We start from the raw sequence: 16,464 nt of genomic DNA on the forward strand, positions 1-16,464 counted from the left end.
AAATTTATTATATGTATTCAATTTCGTTTGGTTTTTTGTAAAAAACCAAACCTATCTGCAAAAATTTGTTCTTTTAAAAACCAAAATCCGTTTGGTTCGGTTTTTCAGTTTTTTAGATTTTGATTTGGTTTTTGCTCATTCTTAGCCGAAATGGAACTTAATTCACATTTTTCCGCGTATTTAATTCACTTTTTATCTTTCTTTACTTAAATAATAGATATTTCAGTTTCCACAACATCTTGACTATCATAGATAATAGATTTTTTTTTTCAAACAGTGAACAAATGCATTGTTTTAGGTAATTTATTTATATTTTTATTTTTAATAATATGGGTTTTGTTTATCAATAAAATTTATTGTACTTATGTTTTTTTTTCTATATATATCTGCCTATTGTACCTTACAAATATATGTGCATTATTTTATAATCATACCCAACACAAAGAAAACCAATTGATCGGCCTTGGGGTATTGCCTTCTACTGCGCACAAACATGAAAGAGATATTTTATTGATACTATAGAATTGATTACAAATGGATTAGGTTACACCTATTTAATGGATATATATAGTAGTTAGCTAACCTAACAACTGTCAATAAAGGCAAGCCTATAAAATCAAAGACAAATTAAGTCCCATGTGCACCGGATCATCTATGTTGTCTTATAGCAAAAGCATTCACTTGGGGTCCTATCCTCAAAATCGAACTTTTATGTCTTCGTCAACTCCCAAGGCGCAATCATAGCAAAAATACCTATTACTACAACTTCATACCCAAAGTTTGAAAGAGAGATAAAATGTTTTTAAGAGAAAGAGTTACAAGAAAAGAAGAATAAAGAGCTTTGCCTCGAGTGTGATGAAAATTGGCGGCAAGATCACCAATGTAAAAAAAAGGACATCGGTATCATTTTAGCCCTAGATGAAGACGTATATTTAACAAACAAAGTATCGAAATGATCCTAGAATATTATTCATCATCCAAATAATCCATATATCAGTTTAAGTATCCATTTTTTTTTGGTACTTCTAAATTTATAAAAGACAAAAATAAAGAAAATCCTTTTGTATTTTTGAGTTTTATAAAAAATAAAAATAAAAATAATATTTTTGGATTTTTAATTTTATAAAAGACAGAAATAAAGAAAATCTATTTGGATCTTTAGTTTTAATAAAAGATAAAAATAATGAAGATCTTTTTGAATTTTTGATTTTTGTAAGGGACAAAAATAAAAGTAATCCAGACCAAGTGGAAGCAAACAACACTGAAAACCAATCAACACAATGTACTCCTAGTCAATGAAACTTTGAATATTTCCAAAATCATGTTTGATCATTTGATTTTAAGGAACATTAAGTAATATTTGGAAGTCCAACATGCTTCAAATATAATACCTTGAAAATATTTACAAGTAAATTCATTAGCTATACCCTGTGTAAACTATACCCTGTGTAAAAGAACTGCAGATTCGCAAAAGAAAAGAGGAATATAGAATAATCTACTTTAGTGTTCACAATATCTTCCTTGTTACAATTAAGAACTAAATTTCCAAGACTAAAGATAAATTTTCTTATACACTAGTCATCCTATATTTACATTGCTAATTGATTTATTTTCCATGAGTTGATATTCATTTTCAACATTATAACCCCAAACCATTTCGACATCCTTATATCTCCATGATTGCCATGAGATTTCCATATATATATATATATATATATATATATATATATATATATATATATATATATATATATATATATATATATATATATATATATATATATATTCAAATGTAGATTGACATCTATTGTACGGACGTATGGGTAATGTTATTCTATGAGGATGACTAAGAGAATATGTTGTGTGGTAATGTGAATATGTTCAACTTCGCATATGTAACGTCCCGAAAATTATGAGGTAAAAATTTCATATTTAATACAATCAAAACACCAATTATCTTTTGTTCAAACATTCAAAGTATTTCGTAATAAAACAGTTATCAGAGCACAATCCCAAAATCATCACAATACGGAAACATGTGTGGATACACTACGATCAAGCTGGGCCCTTTCCTTTCAAACTGGAAGTACCCGGAACATAAACAGAAAACCGTAAGCACGAAGCTTAGTGAGTTCCCTAAAATACCACATACTAAACAAACATACTGCCAAGCATATTTGGGTGCCGGCTACCCCTTCGATCTATTTCAACCGGATACTGCCAAGCATATATGGGTGCTTCCCTACCCCTTCAGTCTATTTCAACTGGATACTATCAATCATATCTGGATGCTTGTCTACCCCTTCAGCCTATCTCAACCAGATGCTATCAAGAATATATGGGTGCTTGAAATCTCATTCGGTATATTTCAACCGGATATTCGGTCTATTTCACCCCCTACTACTACCACATAATATCATAACAGAAATCACAGAGTCATCAAGCAAATACAGGCATAATTGACAATTATCACAAAGACAATCATCAAACTATAACATAAACTAGTGGTCCGGAATTGGTGTAACACCCGAAATCTAGAAGGTTGCATGCAGCACAGGTTAAATAATCTTAGAGTGATGGATCTGACCCTATTTCACAGCTCTTTTGTAAATCCAACCGTTCTAGGGTTGAGTCTTTTACTCGAAGGATTATCTGATCTCAGTTACATGTGACTATATTCATGAGGAAGCCAGTTGACATTGTTAGGTGTATTTCAGCAGCTGAGGGTTGGTTGGGGTCTAGAACCTAGGAAAGTCTTGGATATGCTTCAGTGGATTTAGTGATGCGGTTTAGTGAGTTTTTGGTGCATTAGTTTGAGAATTGTGACTTAGAGGATTCAAGAGGATTCTTAAGGAAAGTATGGATAGGTGTGGAAGGTAGTATTGGGCCCGTACTATTGAAAGCACATGATCCATACTCGAACCGAGGAGAGTCTTGGAGAATCTAGGAAGCTTGTGGAGTGAGAATTCATGGTTATGTATGATTGCTTTTTAGAATAGTGATGAGCACGCATGGAGAAGGTTCAGGGTTTGGTCCCGACTCACATGGTGAGCCAGTTAGTGGAAGAACTACCAAGGTTTTGATTTCGCGTTGGATTGAGGAGATGGAAAATGTTTTCCACACTAGTCCCTACCCCATAGGAACCAAGTTTCGGTTCGCCTTGGATCTCTTGTATCAGGAGACAATGAGTTTTTGGGAATTGATTGCGCGATCTATTACGCTTTCTGAATTGGAGACTATGTCTTGGGAAGAGTTTGTGACCCAGTTTAAGGCAGAGGTTGCTCCAGCTATCGTAGTTCAACCGGTGGCAAGTGAGCTGGTGAGCGTGTCAGGTGCCAGACCCTGAATGATATGACTTTCAGTGCGCGAGGGCGGGAGATCGAATTGTAGCGCCTTGGGAAGAAAAGGTCAGATCAGGAGCATATAGTGGAGGGCCTTGGGAAGAGACCCAAGACATTTGATCAGCATTTAAGAGCACAACAAGGATGGATTCAGTTCAACACATGCAAGAAACTTCACGATGGGACTTGCCATTCCAGAGGTTTAGGTTGCTACAAGTGTGGCATGATTGATCATGTCAGCAGGGATTGTCCTCAGGAGAAAGCCCATTATGTTTTCTCTGTGACCAAGTGGGCCACAAGAGGTCTATTTGTCTGAGGAGAAGGGGAGCAGGAGTGAGTGCACATGCTCTGACTATTTTGCGAATCTATGATAGTCGTGAGAGTAGGGCGGGAGCCCCAGCTGAGAGGAGTCGGTCGTCGCAATGTCAGACGGGGAAGGTATGTGCTCCGACGGGGATTTTGCTGGTATGTTATCTTTTGCGTTCTTTTCAGTTGTTATCAGTAGACATGTGCTTATGTTGGGTTATATCTTCAAGAGATGTTATATGCCAATTGCATTCCATGAATCATTAGTGGGTTAGTAAGGGTTGTATTTGGTTGGAGGTTTCTAAGTGTTCGGTCGTTATTGTAACGATCGTCTTCCGAGGTATAAATTTATTCAAATTCTCAAGTTTTATATTGGGATATTATAGAGTTGTATTTTTGGTTTGGGCCGAGAATTAGGCTGGCCATAAGCCGTACGGGGGGCGTAACCCGTTGTACGTTGGGCGTAATGCTTAAATGAAACGCGGGGAGGAGGAGCGTACGCGCAGCGTACCATATGGTACGCCCAGCGTACGTGGCCAGATGAAAACCCTAATTTTAGGGGTTTAAGGCTATATAAACCCCATTATAGCCTCCTTCCCTGTTTTCCCATCAGTCTCCCCACCCTCAAGAAAACCCTAATTCGTTCTTATCCTCTCTTGTGTGTGAAGAAGCTTTTGGTGAGTGTTTTAGTGAAGAGAAGTGGTGAAGAAGGAAGAGAAGAAGTTGGAGAAGAGGCTTGAGCTCAAGGATCTGGACTTAGCACCCTGTTGGTCAGCAAAGGAAGGTATAAAGTTCTGAACTTTCTTCCTCTTTCCTTCTAGATCTAGGTTATGGAAGTTTGGACCTTTTTAGGTCCAAAGGTTGAGTCTTGATCTTGTAAGTCGGTTTTGGAGCTTGGATTTCCATCCCTAAGGCTCAGAAACATCTTCCTAGTAATAAAGTTTTAGTCTTTGTGGCTTATATGGAACCATGCATGAGATCTAGTTAGCTCCATGGAAGTATAATGTTATTTATGGAAGTTTGAGCTTTTACAAGACTTGTAAGCCATCAAGTAAGCAACTTTATGGCTTAAGACGTGGAACAAGCTTAGGATCTGGATTTTAGCCTCTGGATCGGATTATTAAGCACTTAATGAGATTTTGGGTTAACAGGGCTGTACGCTGGGCGTACAAGGAGGTACGCGCCACGTACAAGCCAGCAGCCAGTACGCTCAGCGTACCTTGGTGTACGCCTTGCGTATGCTGCCAGTTTGGGCTTCGAGTGTTTTGGGCCTCGGTGTGGGTTGAGTTTCAGACTTAGGGTCCTTAGGCCTTAATGGTCCATCAGAATTTAGTTTCTAAGGACCAAGGAATTAGTATTGGACTTGAGTAAGGCCCAATAAAGGCCTTTGGGCCCAATATAGCAAGTGGGGCCATTAATGGGCCATTCGTAGGCTTGGAAAACCTATCTTGTTGTTGGACCTCCAAAAGTTATATTATGGGCCAAGACTATTGTGGGACCTATAGGGCCCATACGAGGACATAGGCCCAATTTAGAAAATTGGGCCATTAGTGGGCCTATAGTGGGGCCATGGATGGACTTGGAAGGAATTGAGGATTTGGGCCATGTTGGGACCCATAACATAGCAGGGGTAAAATGGTCATTTTACCGATAGGAGAATCCCTATTCTGATCTAGTATTTTATTTCCCTTGATAGCCGGGAAGCAGCCGGAGCAGCAGTCAGGGATTTCTCATTTAGGAGTTCAGTAGTCAACATCACGAGGTGAGTTTCCTTCCAGTAGGAATGGGTCTACAGCCACAATGCCAGCCCGTTTAGTTAGCAGCAGTTTCCGGACTTCGGTCCAATGCAGTAGTTAGTATGTCTGATGCCTTCGTGGCTCAGACAGGATTTATGTGTTATGTGTTCTGGGCTAGGCCCGATGCAGTATGCAGTATATGTATTTATGCTAGTTGATATGTTTATGCTATGCTATCTTCAGTTAGTTCCGGACTTCAGTCCGATGCAGTTTCCAGACTTCGGTCCGACGTAGGGGCAAGGCCCCAGACTGTTCCGGACTTCGGTCCAATGCAGTTAGTTCCAGACTTCGGTCCGATGCAGTTTCCGGACTTCGGTCCGATGCAGAGGGCAAGGCCCTGGTTAGTTTCGGACTTCAGTCCGATGCAGTTTCTGGACTTCGGTCCGATGCAGTGGGAAAGGCCCAGTAGTTGTTTATATGTTTGTATGGTATGTGGTAGTTTAGGGGAGCTCACTAAGCTTCGTGCTTACGGTTTTCAGTTTTGGTTTCGGGTACTTCCGCAAACAAAGGGAAGAGCTTGGGATGATGGCATCGTATACACCATAGCTTTAGTTTTTATTCCTGGGAGATTGTTCAGTTTTCCTTAGATGTGATTTGATACAGTTTTTATCATTATACTTGTTTTTGGTTTGAGATATTGACGTATGGTTTTTATGAGATAACTTTCAGTATATGATTTTTAGTAGTGTTAAAACAAAAAAAATTTGGGTTGTATTTTGGGATGTTACAAGTTGGTATCAGAGCCTTGGTTTGAGGGATTCGGATACACTTTCGGGTGCGTCTGAATTCAAACCAAGGAAATGGTAAAAGATTTTCAAAAGAGAAACATTTTTGAAAAAAGAACTTAGAAAGAAAAAGGATTTTGATAAAGAGAAAAGGGTGTGGTGTATGCGATCAGCCGAGCTCAAGTAAGTACTCCCAAATTACCCATACAAGTTTATGTTATCAGTTTCAGTTTCAGTAGAATAGCATGCTAGTATATGACTAAGGATCTAGGAGGATGCCTTATGTGCCTGCTTTATGTGTTTCAGCTTTATGAGAATTGCATGCTAATATTGAGTAGACAGCAGTAGGATAGCCTGTTTAGGTTATGCCTGATAGTATGAGTTTAGTATTGTATGCTAGTACAATTTCTCATTTTGAGGATAGAATTGCTAGAGTAGCTTCCTGTGTACGAATGCTGCTTGCTTTGTGCTTTGTGGGACTCTAAGTGATGGGAGTTAACTATTAGGTGAATACATTACATCCCATGTGATCAGGGTTGAATAATCTCAGAGTGTTGGATTTGGCCCTGCTGCGCAGCTCTTATTTGAGTCTAACCGTTGTAGGGACGAGTCTTTTAATCGAAGGATTATCGGAGCCTCGTCACATGTGATGGTATTCACGTAATGGCTAATTGGCATTACAAGGAGGCCTTCAGCAGCTGAGGACTAGTTTGGTTGAGTCAGATATTTCCCTAGGGCAAGCCTAGGATGAGAGTAGCAGAGATCAGAAGCAGTGTTAGTGGCTTGGTGGAGTCAAGGCGGTCCTTGAGGAAGGTACAGATAGATGTGGAAGGTAGTAGGGACCTATACTACTGGAAGCAAAGGATCCATACTAGAATCGAGGAAGGCTGAGATGAGACCGAAAGGCCTGTAGTAGTAGTGATCCCTCGAGATATATCAATGTTTCTGACGTTTATCGTAATGTGTTTTTCAGAATGGTGGTTTTGCGCCCTAGACCAGCAAGCGGCAGTTTAGGTACCGGAGAGGGATCAGGATCAGGCTTGGGAGCCGAGCATCTAGATGAGCAGACCAGGGAGTTTCTCTCTTCAGAGATTACTCGTATCATACTTGAGCAGACTACTGTGATTTTCGGTTCGATCAAGGAGGGTATCCTAGAGCTGATGGATGAGAGGTTGGGCACTTTCCGTGCCGAGGTGGCGGCCATGATGGGGTCGTGCACGCTTACGTTCAGGGAGTTCCGGGCATGTGGAGCTCCAGATTATCACGGGGCACGGGACCCCATAACGAGTACTAGATGGTTGGCGGATGTGACCAACGCTTTCCACATGAGCAGGTGTCCCGAGGGGACAAGGTCAGATTGACATCCTATCTTCTGAAGGACAGGGCACGGGATTTATGGAAGGATATCGGACATGTCGTTGGAGATGACGCAGCGTTGGATGCCATGACCTGGGTTGACTTTACTGCCAGGTTCAGAGCTGAGTTCGCATCGGTTATTGAGGTGCAACAGTTAGCCAGGGAGTTTCAAGACCTCACCCAGACTACAGAGACAGTGGCGAAGATTACCGCCAAGTTTAGGGAGAGGGCACTTCTTGTTCCTCAGTACGCAGCTGATGAGGAAATGAAGAAGGCCGTTAGTATGAGATGTTGCGGAGTGATATCCGTTAGTTTGTGAGCCGGTCCAGCTGTAAAACGTTGGATGACATGATTGCTAGGGCGAGAGAGAGAGAGAGAGAGAGAGAGATTGACCTTGAGATGGAGAAGAAGAGGAAGACGGAGGCGGCTTCGAGTACAGGGAGTTCGGGAAAAAAGCCTAAGGTTTCAGATCACAGATCCAGAAGTCAGCAGAGCCACGGTTGGTGTGGCAAGAGTGGGAGATTGCATGACAGGGCGCGCAAGGCAGGGAGTTCTGGCTGCTACAAGTGCAGTGGGACTGGGCATATGAGCAGAGATTGTACAGCCACTACTACCGCCATTGCGACATCAGATCTGATTTGCTTCCAGTGCAATCAGAGGGGACATAAAAAGTCCCAGTGTCCGAGTTTAGCTGTTGCGGGGAAGGTGTTAGCACCTGCCCCTGCTACTTTGAGGATTACAAATGGCCGTCAGGGCTGAGTTGAGATGCTGGTGGCGAAGAGTAGGGCTTTTCAGCTGACAGCAGAGGAGGCGCGAGCGACTCCTGACGTGGTGACGGGTATGTATTTTTCCCTTATCTCTGCATTTATTATTGATTGTTTCTTATGGTTATATGTTTTGTATAGGGTTGTTCTTAGTGAATGACATTTCAGCCACAATATTGTTTGATTTGGGGGCTACCCGATCATTCGTCTCTCTTGCGCTTAGCAAGATGTTTAGTAGAGCTCCAGGGGAGCTAGATTGTCCACTTGAGGTCGAGATAGCAGCTGATAGGACCGTTAGGTTTGCGAGAGTACACAGGGGATGTTCCCTACAGTTATTCGATGAGTAGTTTCCGGTGGACTTGGTCCCTATTCCCCTGCGAGGGAATAAGGTCATAGTAGGCATGGATTGGCTGAGCCCCAATGGGGCGGTGATAGATTGTGAGCTGCAGTTAGTGAGGGTTCGCACTCCCAGTGGGGGAGAGTTAGTGATTTAGGGCGGGAGGCCACATCGAGGACCAGTTCTGTGTTCAGCAGCAAGAGCGAGGCGTTATTTCCATCAGGGTTGCGTCGGTTATATTGCCTATGTTTTAGATGCCCGGGAGAAGGGCAAGACGACAGTTGATGATGTTCCAGTAGTGCTAGACTACCCGGATGTATTTCCAGCGGAGTTGCATGGAATACCTCCCGAGAGACAGGTCGAGTTCAGGATTGACCTGATCCCTGGTGCGGCTCCGATAGCCAAGGCACCGTGTTGGTTTACTCCCCCAGAGATACAGGAGTTGTCTACGTAGTTCGAAGAGCTGCTAGACAAGGGTTTTATCAGGCTGAGCAGTTCGCCCTGGGGAGCACCGATTTTGTTCGTGAAGAAGAAGGAGGGGTCGCATCGTATATGCATAGATTACTGGGAGTTAAATAAGGTAACGGTGAAGAACCGTTACCCACTTTCGAGGATAGATGATTTGTTTGATCAGCTGCAGGGAGCGTCTTGGTTTTCCAAGATCGATTTACGCTCCGGGTACCATCAGATGCGAGTCAGAGATGAGGACGTGCAGAACACTGCTTTCAGGACCTGGTATGGTCATTATGAGTTTGTGATGATGCCGTTTTGGCTCACCAATGCTCCAGCCGCGTTGATGGATCTCATGAACCGCATTTGTAGGTCGTTGTTGGATCGGTCGGTGATAGTATTTATTGATGACATCTTGGTTTATTCCAAGACTCAGGAGCAGCATGAGGAGCACCTGAGAGAGGTGCTAGAGATTTTGAGGAGGGAGAAACTTTTCGCAAAGTTCTCCAAGTGCGAGTTCTGGTTGCGCGAGGTGTAGTTCCTTGGACACCTCGTCAACCAGAAGGGTATTTTGGTAGATCCGGCCAAGATAGAGGCCGTGATGCAGTGTGAGATCCTGAGATCTCCATCTGAGATTCGGAGCTTCCTAGGTTTGGCAGGGTACTATAGGAGGTTCATTCTGGATTTCTCCAAGATAGCAGTACCACTCACACGACTGACTAAGAAGTCGGTAGTGTTTCGCTGGGGGCCTGAGCAGTAGGCATCATTTGAGACCCTCAGGCAGAGATTGTGCGAGGCACCGATCCTTAACCTGCCAGAGGGAGTAGAGGATTTTGTAGTCTACTGTGATGCTTCGATCACAAGTATGGGATCAGTGTTGATGCAGCGAGGCCGGGTGATAGCTTACGCCTCTAGACAGTTGATGCCTCACGAGGCTAACTATCCTACGCATGATTTAGAGCTGGGGGCAGTAGTGTTTGCCCTCAAGATTGGGAGACACTACCTCTATGGGGTCCGTTGTACCATTTACACAGATCACAAGAGCTTGAGGTACCTCATGGATTAGTCGAATCTGAACATGAGGCAGAGGCGATGGTTAGATGTGTTGAAGGATTGTGATTATGAGATCCTTTATCACCCAGGAGAGGCCAATGTAGTGGCCGATGCCCTGAGCTGCAAGGCGGAAGCAGCCCCGATCAGGGACATATGTTTGAGGATGACAGTAATAACTCCATTATTGGAGCAGATCAGAGAGGCTCAGGTCGAGGGCCTCAAGGAGGAGAGACAGAAGTGTGAGAGGATTGTGGGCCGAGTAGCTTCCTTTAAGTATGATAGTCGAGGATTGTTGACCCTTCATGGGAGAGTATGGGTATTGTACTGGGGCGTAGTACGGCAAGTGTTGATGGACGAGGCTCATAAGTCTCGATTTTCCATCCATCCGGGGGAAACGAAGATGTATAGGGATCTTCGACTCGACTATTGGTGGCCCTGCATGAAGCGGGATGTCACCCGGTATGTGGAGAGGTGCCTAACCTGCAGGAAAGTTAAGGCGGAGCACCAGAGGCCTCACGGAAAGATGCATTCGTTAGACATTCCAGTGTGGAAATGGGAGGATATCACTATGGAATTTATCACTAAGCTTCCCAGGACCACACGTAGAGTGGATTCGATTTGGGTTATAGTGGATCGGTTGACGAAGAGTGCTCATTTTATACCATTCCAGGAGAGCATATCGGCTGAGAAGCTAGCCGATAATTATGTGCGAGAGGTTGTGGCACGGCATGGAGTGACTGTTTCAGTGGTATCAGACCGAGATGTCCGTTTTACCTCCAGATTCTGGAAGCGGTTTCATGATGAGATGGGTACTCGTCTCCATTTCAGCATCGCTTTCCATCCTCAAACAGACGGGCAGAGCGAGAGGACGATTCAGACTCTTGAGGACATGCTCCGGGCATGTGTCCTAGATTTCAGTGGCAGTTGGGATACGTATCTTCCATTAGCGGAATTTTCGTATAACAACAATTACCATGCCAACATTGACCGCCCTCCCTTCGAGATGCTCTATGGGAGGAAGTGCAGGACCCCGATTTGTTGGGGCGAGGTCGGTTAGCGTATCATTAGGAGCACCGAAGTGGTGCGCAAGACGACAAAGTTAATCCAACAGGTTCATAGTAGACTGTAGACTACGCAGAGTTGGCAGAAGAGTTACGCTGACAGGAGGCGTTTAGACTTGGAGTTTCAGGCGGGCGACATGGTCCTCCTGAAGGTATCACCCTGGAAGGGTGTCATCAGGTTTCGGAAGAGGGGCAAGCTGGGCCTATGGTTCATCGGCCCTTTTAGGGTCTTGGTCCGGGTGGGTCGGGTTGCTTATCAGTTGGATCTTCCGGCATAGCTCAACCAGATCCACAACACCTTCCATGTTTCACAGTTATGGAAGTGTTTAGCTGACGAGTCAACGGTTGTACCCTTGGAGGACATTCAGGTTGATAGCAGCCTGAATTATATTGAGAGACCGGTTGCGGTTCTGGACCGGAAGACAAAGACCTTGAGGAACAAGGTAGTTCAGCTAGTGAAGGTGCAGTGGTAGCACCAGAAGGGTTTAGAGTGGACGTGAGAATCCGAGGAGGAGATGCCGGAGCATTATCCAAAATTCTTTTCAAAGTTAGTAGCAGCGAACTTTGAGGACGAAGTCTGATTCAAGTGGGGGAGATTTGTAACGATCGTCTTCTAAGGTATAAATTTATTCAAATTCTCAAGTTTTATTTTGGGCTATTATAGAGTTGTATTTTTGTTTTGGGCCTATTTGTTTTGGACCGAGAATTAGGCTGCCCATAAGCCGTACGCGGGGCGTAACCCGTTGTACACTGGGCGTAATGCTTAAATGAAACGTGGGGAGGAGGAGCGTACGCGCAGCGTACCATATGGTACGCCCAGCATACGCGGCTAGATGAAAACCCTAATTTTAGGGGTTTAAGGCTATATAAACCCCATTATAGCCTCCTTCCTTATTTTCCCATCAGTCTCCCCACCCTCAAGAAAACCCTAATCCGTTGTTATCCTCTCTTGTGTGTGAAGAAGCTTTTGGTGAGTGTTTTAGTGAAGACAAGTGGTGAAGAAGGAAGAGAAGAAGTTGGAGAAGAGGCTTGAGGTCAGGGATCTGGACTTAGCAACCTCTTGGTCAGCAAAGGAAGGTATAAAGTTCTAAACTTTCTTCCTCTTTCCTTCTCGATCTAGGTTATGGAAGTTTGGACCTTTTTAGGTCCAAAGGTTGAGTCTTGATCTTGTAAGTCGGTTTTGGAGCTTGGATTGCCATCCCTAAGGCTCAGAAACATCTTCCCAGCATTAAAGTTTCAGTCTTTATGGCTTATATGGAACCATGCATGAGATCTAGTTAGCTCCATGGAAGTAGAATGTTATTTATGGAAGTTTGAGCCTTTATGATACTTGTAAGCCATCACGTAAGCAACTTTATGGTTTAAGACGTGGAACAAGCTTAGGATCTGGATTTGTAGCCTCTGGATAGGATTATTAAGCACTTAATGAGATTTTGGCTTAACAGGGTTGTACACTGGGCATACAAGGAGGTACGCACCACATACAAGCCAGCAGCCAGTACGCTCAGCGTACCCTCATGTACGCCGCGCATACGTTGCCAGTTTGGGCTTCGAGTGTTTTGGGCCTCAGTGTGGGCTGAGTTTCAGACTCAGGGTCCTTGGGCCTTAATGGTCCATCAAAATTTAGTTGCTAAGGACCAAGGAATCAGTATTGGACTTGAGTAAGGCCCAATAAAGGGCTTTTGGCCCAATATAGCATGTTGGGCCATTAATGGGCCAATAGTAGGCTTGGAAAGCCTATCTTGTTGTTGGACCTCCAGAAGTTAGATTATGGGCCAAGACTATTGTGGGACTTGTAGGGACCATACGAGGACATATGCCCAATTTAGAAAATTAGGCCATTAGTGGGCCTATATGGGGCCATGGATGGTATTGTAAGGAATTGAGGATTTGGGCCATGTTGGGACCCATACCATAGCAGGGGTAAAATGGTCATTTTACCCATAGGAGAATCCCTATTCTGATCTAGTATTTTATTTCCATTGATAGCCGGGAAGCAGCCGGAGCAGCAGTCAGGGATTTCTCATTCAGGAGTTCAGCAATCAACATCACGCGATGAGTTTCCTTCCAGTAGGAACGGCTCTACGGCCACAATGCTCGCCCATTTAGTTAGCAGCAGTTTCCGGACTTTGGTCCGATGCAGTAGTTAGTATGTCTGATGCCTTCGTGGCTCAGACAAGATTTATGTGTTATGTGTTCCGAGCTATGGCCCGATGCAGTATGCAGTATATGTATTTATGCTAGTTGATATGTTTATGCTATGCTATGTTCATTTAGTTCCGAACTTCGGTCCGATGCAGTATCCGGACTTTGGTCCGATGCAGGGGGCAAGGCCCCAGACTGTTCCGGACTTCGGTCCGATGCAGAGGGCAAGGCCCTGGTTAGTTCCGAACTTCGGTCCGATGCAGTGTCCGGACTTCGGTCTAATGTAATGGGCAAGGCCCAATAGTTGTTTATATGTTTGTATGGTATGTGGTAGTTTGGGGGAGCTCACTAAGCTTCGTGCTTACGGTTTTCAGTTTTGGTTTCAGGTACTTCCACAAAGAAAGGGAAGAGCTCGGGATGATGGCATGGCACACACCACAACTTCAGTTTTTATTCCTCGGAGATTGTTTAGTTTTTCCTTAGATGTGATTTGATACAGTTTGATATAGCTTTTATCATGATACTTGTTTTTGGTTTGAGATATTGACGCATGGTTTTTATGAGAAAACTTTCAGTATATGATTTTTATTAGTGTTAAAACAAAAAAAATTTGGGTCGTATTTTGGGATGTTACAGTTATTATGGTTTTTGGTCAGGATCAGGTCAGGGGCATTTTGTGGAAGGTATGTGGTTAGATTTCAGTGGGTTAGTTCTCCAGTATCGTTAGGACTCAATGGTTTTTCCAGTTATGCTTGGTTGGCTCTTAGGGGTGCCAATGGAAGTGGTCCATTGTTGAGGTTTTGGTCTGGGTATCAGTTCTAAGTGTTTCAAAATTTAGGTATTGCATCGTTTAAAGTGGCTAACGTTATCAGATGCTGGAATTTCGGGAAGTGTTCTTCTGGTCTTCAAGGGAGTGTGGCATTTTGGGTTGGGCTAGAGATGGATCACTAGCATTGGTAAGAGTAGGATATCAGCAGTTCGATTATTGGAGGGTAAGGGGGATTGGGAAACTTCATATCTTGAGAGATAAGATAGCTCCATCGAATCCAAATGGGGGAGAATAGATCAGAATTACGGAAGTTGGATCGGTTCAGGAACTAAGGCAAGTTTCGCAACCTGGTAAGGAGAGAGACGACCCAGGTGGGACCTGGTGGAGACCGTTGGGTCAAGGTTTTGAATCTTGGGTTGCAGGATTGAGTATGTAGTCGGTATGTAATGCAGATGGGTTTGTAGGCTGAGTAGCCTTGTTATTTGGGCTCTTGAGAAACTGGTGTTTGGACCAGGTGCGAGGCTGGTAGTCTCAGTGATGGGTTGGGAACCTTTTACCTTCTGGTCTAGGGAGGGGAGTCTTGAATCAAAGGATTTTGGGTGAGCTACAAGTTTAGATCTTTGGGTCTCGGGTTCTGAGATGGGTACCGAATTGGTTCTTAGTAGGAACTCGCGATGGGAATCGCAGGTGTCTATGTATAAGGCTTTATGTTCTGTAGGTTTTGAAATAAAGTATCAATATGTCGAGGGTATCTATGGGAGGGTTCAGGGGTAATGAATGGTTTCAATTTATTGGCAGATTAGGCTCTTATGCTTTGGTGTGGTCCGATCTGTGTGGAGTTAGACTAGTATGGGGTTCCGGATTTTCCAATAGGTTTCATTACTTGATTGGTCAAATATTTCTTTAGGTAGTCAGACCAGGGTGGGTCAGTTCGTAAGGCTGTGGGAAGACCACAAAATGCATGGAACACAAAAGTGGTAGGTAGTAGGAGACCAAGTATGAGGTAAGACTATAGTTGGTCTTGTAGCGTTCAACTTAACATTGTATTGGGTGTCGAGAAGATTCGGATGATTATTTCTAGTAAAGGTTTCTTTCGGAAGTTTCTAATGTAATGCCCGCGTTTCTAGGCTAGGCATAATTGTTGATGTAATAGTCTAGGTTAACCTTTGTAACTATTTTGAAGTATTAATGATGAAATATTTTAGCATTATGTGAATCATGTGAATTATGTGTTTATTTTCTTAATTATTATAATTTAATGAATTAAGAATAAAATGAGCGTCAAAATGAAATGTTAGATAAACCCAATATCTTTATATAAAGTTTGTAGTGGTCGAAACAAGGATTCCGGAGATATAAAGAACGCCTAAATCCGAGTTAAAACGAAGAAGTTATGATCTGTCGAAGTTTCGCAACAGAACCGGCACGACGCCGAATGATGTAAAATATAAATTAAGATAGAGAGATATCTAGCCTTAGTGATATAAACAAAAGTTGTAGATTTTGTTAAACTGAGAGTGTGCATAAAAAGAACGCCCAAATCTGACTTCGTATGAGGAAGTTATGATTTTTCCGAAGTTTCGACTTAGTAGTATGCAGCCTAAATCCTCGATTTGAGATCGAGTGATTTTTAGACGAAACAATCTAAATGAGAATCGAAGATCTCATCAATAGTAGTGAAACGATAAAAAGGCAGGCGAAAACGGACGTCAGATGAAGAAGTTATGAATTTATAACGGAGTTTTCCTGTCCCGGCCTACTAAAAATAATATAAAAGTACTATATTTATAATATATTATCAATTAAGTCAAAATTAGCCAACGGAGTCTAAAAAAGAGTTGTATAGCATATTCTCACCTACGCGTCGATATGAAGAACGTCGAAAACGGAGTTTATATGCGAAAGTTATGAATTTCTGAAGTTCGTGTCGCGAAACCCCAAAACTGTCAGCCACCACGACGTTGTAAAAGTGCCACGATGTGGCACGTGCTCTGGAGTCTGCCAGACCCACTTGCAATGACGCATGCAGTGACGACCCAAGCACCACGACGTGGCAAAGGCAAGTTTTGCCCTATAAATAGATTTGAAGGGCCAGTTGAGTTTGGTTGCTCAAATTCTCTCCTCTCACTCATATTACCTCGATTTACATGCAAAGAAGTAGCCCCAAAGCCCCGGTATCATCCCGAGACCCAAAGCGAGTCCCGAAGCCCTGAAGATCCCTAAAAGAAAAGAGTTTCCGAGTCGAAGCTCTGTCCGCGAGAAGCCTGGTGTGTGAAGTGATCCCCGTTTCACCGAAGAATACTACTCTTAAAGTCGTAGTGTTGTCCGATCATCTTCTGATCAAGTGAGTGTGTAGTTACT

This window comes from Lactuca serriola, chromosome 9 (assembly GCF_051521515.1).
Source record: "Lactuca serriola cultivar US96UC23 chromosome 9, Lser_US96UC23_V15, whole genome shotgun sequence".
Classification (NCBI taxonomy): Eukaryota; Viridiplantae; Streptophyta; class Magnoliopsida; order Asterales; family Asteraceae; genus Lactuca; species Lactuca serriola.